The following is a 6,452-nucleotide window of genomic DNA, read 5'->3' on the forward strand; positions in this document are numbered from 1 at the left end:
AATATAAATAAAAGGGTCGTGTTAGAAAACAATTCACTCACAGATTCATAATCATGAAGGTGGAATCTAACTATATCGATAATAATATTTATTGCTTCCAGGGGTAGAAACATGTTTTTTTCTGCTGTAAAGTTGGGCATTTTAACATGGGGGTCTATGGAAATTGCTCCTTTCTGCAGCCAGTCCCTAGCGGCCCATGTATGAACTGCAGTGTGTGGCACTTCCGTATTGGCTTCCCGGCTGTTCCCCAGAGTTTGCCGCTTGGTTCGTGTGTGTTGGAGGAGGGGCTCTGTGAGGAAGTGGCAGATTTTTTCCGGTGTCAGTACCAGATCATGGATGTATAATAAGAACTGGATACAGCGTGGGAGGCGGGGCCTCATTCATTCCTATGAGAGCTGCTCATTAGCGCATGATGATAAAATGGCCCAACTTTTGAGAGAGTGAAACGTCACAGATTACCCAGCAGGCCTGAGAAGTACCCGTATGTGCACTCATAGAGCATGCACAACTTTAACCAAAATGCTCTTTCACATCAAGCACGTCAATTTACACGTAACAGCACCGCGCGTTCATGACAGCATGGTAATGGATTGTTATTATGATGGATTTGATATTAACGAGGCGGCAGTTAGCAGCTAGCGGCTAGCTAGTAATTATGCTAATGTACACATCAATCGGTATGTACTTATATTACGCTGTAACAGGATCTAGTGATATCCAAGCAACAGAGCTTCATTTAGCATGAAAGAATTATTGCACTGTATATATATATATATATATATATATATATATATATTAGGGCCGGGACTTTAACGCGTTAATTAAGATTAATTAATTACACAAAAATTAACGCGTTAAAAAAATTAACGCATTTTAATCGCACTTATTTTTGCACCGCGGAACGTTTCTCACTGGATGAGTTTCAGGCGTACCGATTATACTGGAGCACCAACTAACGTTCATGACTTCAGACAACAACAAACCACAGTGAACAACAGTGGGAAATGTTGTTTTAAAAAACGGACGGATGGAAGCGTCGATAAGAGCACGGTTGTGTGCAAATTATGCAAAAAGGAATTCGCATATCACCGCAGCACATCAAGCCTCAAGTATCACCTCGATGCAAAACATATAGCAGCTAGCGTGGAAGCTAGCGTGGACGTTAGCCTCTTTTATCGCGTTCACACCAAAAAGAGCCGGTACTAAAATGAGTTCATGAGAACCTTTTTACCCCCACGAAAGTCCCTGCTAGAGAGCAGAGAGCTGCTAGAGAGCAGGGACTTTCGTGCGGCTCTCTTGTGAGAAAAGAGCTATATGTCTGATTGGCTGGGCGGATTGCAAACCACGCCCCGTAAAACTCCCAAAAAGGTTTGTGAAGCCGCCATTTTATTATCCTCGCATTAGCATTATTAGCATTAGCATTATCCCAGTGCAGAAACGCAGAGAGACTAACTTATGGCAACACAAAATAAAACATGGGAGCGGTGGAGATGAGGAGGTCTCGGCGTTCTGGCGATTTACTCGGAAGGCTTCAGTAGAAGCTGCTGGGACTCCCAGCAGCTTCTACTGAAGCCAGTCCCCAACTCCGGGGACTTCCGGCCGGGGACTTTGGGCGGCAGTATACGCCGTGAAGTGGTTTGCGGCCTGCCAGTAAACCCAAAGCAGAAGAAGAAGAAGTGACGTCAGCGGCTTCATTTGCCTAATCCTCCCCCAGGTTCAAAGAGTTCTCATGAACCTTTGTGGGAAAAGTACTGCGGTGTGAATGCGCCTAATGGTATACTAAAATCCATGTGAAAAAAATTGCTTCTCACTGTTCTCAGGTCAAATATTTATGTGATTAAAAATGCGATTAATTTCGATTAATTAATTACAAAGCCTCTAATTAATTAGATTAATTTTTTTAATCGAGTCCCGGCCCTAATATATATATATATATAATATATATTACATTACATTACATTGCATTTAGCTGAGGCTTTTATCCAAAGCGATTTACAATAACTGCATTCAACCAACAAAATACAACCTTGAAGAAAACAGAATCATAAAGTACATCAGGCTTCATAGAGCAAAAACATTTCAAGTGCTACTCAACTGGCTTTAGATAAGCCAGTCCTTTATTAGTATATAAGTGCTTTGTTAATAGTTCTATCGCTGGAAGTGGAGTCGAAAGAGATGAGTTTTCAGTTTGCGCCGGAAGATGTGCAAGCTAATAATATATATACTTATAATAATAAGTAATATTAACTTTATTTAATACAACATTTACGGTACAAGATGTAATCATACAGCCCATGTAGTATGACAATGAATTACAGCAAACATGTGCAATATATCCATTATTACAGCTCCGTGGGATGGCAGTGAGACGATATGGATCCGTTCTTATTGTGCATCCATGGGTAAAGACATAGGCGGCGCGTGAGGCTCAGGTTTGGGAAGGCTTAATAACTTTTTTTTTCATCTTACGCTGCCCGCCTCCGGCGTCTATAGAAAAGAGATCAACTCAGTGAAAGCACCGCCTGCTGACCGATCAGAGCTCAGTGTGCGGAGTTTAAATCTATCAAGTCATATTACAGGAAAAAGGTAATGCAGTTTAAACTGCCGTATGCAGAGAAGACGCCGACGTGTCGCACTTATCATTCATATCACACTGACATCACATCATCAATCAGATCATCGATCTCACATCGATATCACAATATTTCCTTATCTGAGTCAGCTTCTCGAGCCGTATCTGGCCGTGCAACACTTAGTTACATTGTCTCATATACTGGATGCAGACGGATTATTTTAAGCAACACATTAAGTTGACGAAACACTCAACTCAAATGTAATAAAGTCAGATCCCCTCGTGTTTTAGATGGGGCAGTATAATAAAACTGTTGTACGCTTTCAAACACTCGGTAGTTTATTTTTCAACACGTTGTTCTGTATTCACCTTGCAGGTGCAACTCTGTGGCTTGTATCCTGGATTATATGTTTAAGTCATCATGGATGTTTAAAGTTCATATTTGTCTAATATTAGTTTACTTTTCATTAATGAAGTATGATGTTGCGCTGTCAGTACACTTGTCCCTGTTTGTGATTGGTCAAATGTTGCTAACCCCGCCCCTTTCACGTGAACGCGCTCTCAGCTGGAGAGAGAAACCCTGGCTTGATTTACCGAGTTGATAACCAGCGCCGTAGGACCGCTAAGCGAGATCTCGTTTGTTAGGGATAGTTAAGATAACTCTAGCATATCCAGGGTCTGTTGAACTGGCTTCGTGGTGCAGGGCACAGGTGGCTGCATAGCAGCGCTAATGTCAAAGACATTATATTTTTATTTTACCAGGATGCAGTTACACAAATATTTGGGAAGGCTTAGCCTTCATAGCCTACAGCACCCGCCGCCCTGCTGAACGTCAACTTTGCCTATTTGATATGGGTCCGTTCTTATTGTGCATCCATGGGTAAAGATAAACACAACTCACATTGATTCCTCAAACAGCATCTCTGTAAACTACGTGTATTCACTGAATTTCACTCTCTGCCTTTAACGGCTCGTTGTAGCTCCAATAGCTCCAGCCCCCACCCTCCCTGTTTGGTTGGGACACGTAACATGAACGTGCCGGGCGGCGCGGTCCCGTGGGTTAGATGCGCGTTCATAATGCAGAGGGAAATAACTCTCAGAACAACGTTATTAGCACATTTTTACAACTTGAGGACCGAATGTTTTCAATAAGGGCTATACAAGTGTTCATACTGGGTAGTTTATTTAGTTTAAAAAAAAATTATCCAACGAGTTACAGACCACTCTTTCCCCATGTAAGTCAATGGGAAAAAGTGTTTCCGGGCCCAGCAACCAAACGGAAGTGTAGTACCGCCGTTTGGCCAGCACGAATATTTTCATCTGAGTCCGGTGTCAGTACCAGATATGTTCGGGCTACCAGATATGTTCGGGTGTATTTCCGTCGCATCCGTCATCCGTCATATCCGTCTACTCACTTCCCTCTGCTCCCAGCGCTCTGCTGCCACACACCGGCCGTCTGCGGAACTGCAGCCGGAGGAACTCGGTACAGCTTGTTATGTGTGTGTACTTGTGCACATAAATAATGTTTCTAATTATTTACAATTAAAAAATATATATATTCTGCGTTACTTTAGCCAACACTTTTATAATATATAAGCCTGATCATGTCGTTGAAAGCAAGTACAGATGTTCTCCCTTTTCCACAGTTCTGTGTGAACTTCATCTAAGGCAGATGCTTTGCTTCTGCACCAGTTTAGCAGAAGTCTGTTTTGTAAGACTGGTTTTGTTGCAGTCTGTTCATGCTATGTGTTTCTTGCGTAAGACTATATACACACGGAACACATGTATTACAGGGCTGTACCCAGTGTGCTTCATAAAACATTTTTGAAGCTTATTTTTTTAAATTAAGCCGTTTCCATGTTATAACAGCATCTCGTTAAATCAATATCGGAAACAATAATTGTTTTTTTGTGGTTGTTTAAATGTAATTTATGGTGCTGTTAGAGTGCTTATAGACTGACCCGTTAATACAGATGCCCCCCCCCCCTTTGTGTGCGGTGAGCTGGAGAGAAGGCAGTCTATTTATTGTGGTGAAAATGTTGTTTAAAAAAACCCTAACATATATGGATTGAATCTGAATATTGTGTTGGATCAAAACATATTGTACATTTTGAGATTTCTTACATCTGTTACAATACATTTTGAGCTTTGGACAATGTTTGGATCAATCGAGCCAGAAACAACCTTAAGCAGCCACCACTGGAATATTATTGCAGTAATATCATAATACTAGTAGCCTTATATTAGTGTAGCCTAATATTGATCGACAAATATTTAGAAATAAATCTGGTTCTGCCTGCCTGCCTCATCGCACTCTGCCCTGCTGCATTACCATGTATAGTATTTACATTCATAATGAACCTTTTTTGTTGCAGAGCTTTAGAGGCTTTCAGAGACGAACTGTCAATGATGCCAACTTGGCGACCTACAAAGTAGATATAGCAATCTTGGAGCTATTGCGGCTAGCTACTTTCATTGGAAAGAATTTCGCGGTCATTATGGGGAAGCGGAGGGATCTAGATCGTTCACACATAACAAGCTGTACCGAGTTCCTCCGGCTGCAGTTCCGCAGACGGCCGGTGTGTGGCAGCAGAGCGCTGGGAGCAGAGGGAGGTGAGTAGACGGATATGACGGATGACGGATGCGACGGAAATACACCCGAACATATCTGGTAGCCCGAACATATCTGGTACTGACACCGGCTGTGTATTTTCAAATTCAGCGCACTCGAGCTGGTTTCTCCAAAGTTACCTACCCCACCTTTAAGCTACTTCATATTAATTTTAACTAGGTAGTCGTCTCAAATTTCACAGAAAAGTCACCGCTGATAGCTAGCTTGCAACTTTATCATAATTAACCCAGTAATTGTAATGCTAGTTTTCTTTTAGTGGAGATATATGTACAAATACACTAGCAAAATATCTGCAATTAAGAATTTCCACACAGAAAATCAGACAGAAATATAGACATGATACCATTTGGCCACTAGATGGCGACCTCACATCAAAACACCAAACACTAAACACTTATAAATATATATTTCATTATACTCTCTTCAGTAAACTGCCATGTCGTTAATTTCAACGAGGTAGAGTCCTCTCAAATTCCACAAAAAGTTGCCGCTGTGAGCTAGCTAGCAACTTAATCGTACGCGGTCAAGAATAATCACAGACTGCCTAATTAACACAATTAAATTAGCGTCATGTTTTTTTTAACGCAGATATACAGTTAGTATAAATACTCTTCTAGTTAAAGTCCTGCATTCAAATGTTTTTCTATACATAAGTACGGAAGAAGACCTACATATAGCAGTGATAACATTCGGCCACTAGATGGCGACCTCCCCATCCCCCATTCATCAAAACACCAAACACAGAGTACTTACACACTACGATCACAGCTGTTACCACTTTATCGTAGTGGTCACGATTCTTTATGAACGCTTAATCAACCCAGTAATTGTAATGCTAGTTTTCTTTTAGCGGAGATATATGTACAAATACACAAAATACCTGCATTCAAGAGCGCACAATGTTTTTATATGTTTCCAGTTGTTGTTTTATTATTTGACTCCTTTGTGTTGTTTTATATATTCTATGTGTTCGCTGTTCAGCACTGAGGTTGTTTTGAATGTGCTATATGAACAACTAAAGATTGAGATTGAATCCTGTGTGTTCCCCTCTCAGAGCCTCGCTGTGGTTTCCCCCCTGCTGTGATGGTCTCTGAGCCGCTCCCCCCTCACCTCCCCCCTGCTGTGATGGTCTCTGAGCCGCTCCCCCCTCACCTCCCCCCTGCTGTGATGGTCTCTGAGCCGCCGCTCCCCCTCCCTCACCTCCCGCCCTGCCTGTGATGGTGCTCTGAGGCGCGCTCCCCCCTCACC

At 42.0% G+C, this 6,452-nt stretch overlaps 1 long non-coding RNA gene across 1 annotated transcript in view; it reads left to right on the forward strand.

The window, feature by feature from the left end:
- The window catches only part of LOC117539374, an 8,545-nt gene extending 2,217 nt beyond the window's left edge, over positions 1–6,328 (forward strand). Inside the window, exon 3 of the long non-coding RNA XR_004567994.1 lies at positions 6,259–6,328. This is a non-coding gene — a long non-coding RNA (uncharacterized LOC117539374). The remainder of the gene's footprint in view (positions 1–6,258) is intronic.
- The last annotated feature ends 124 nt before the right edge of the window (positions 6,329–6,452 follow it).

Source organism: Gymnodraco acuticeps, unplaced genomic scaffold, assembly GCF_902827175.1.
Source record: "Gymnodraco acuticeps unplaced genomic scaffold, fGymAcu1.1, whole genome shotgun sequence".
Taxonomy (NCBI): Eukaryota; Metazoa; Chordata; class Actinopteri; order Perciformes; family Bathydraconidae; genus Gymnodraco; species Gymnodraco acuticeps.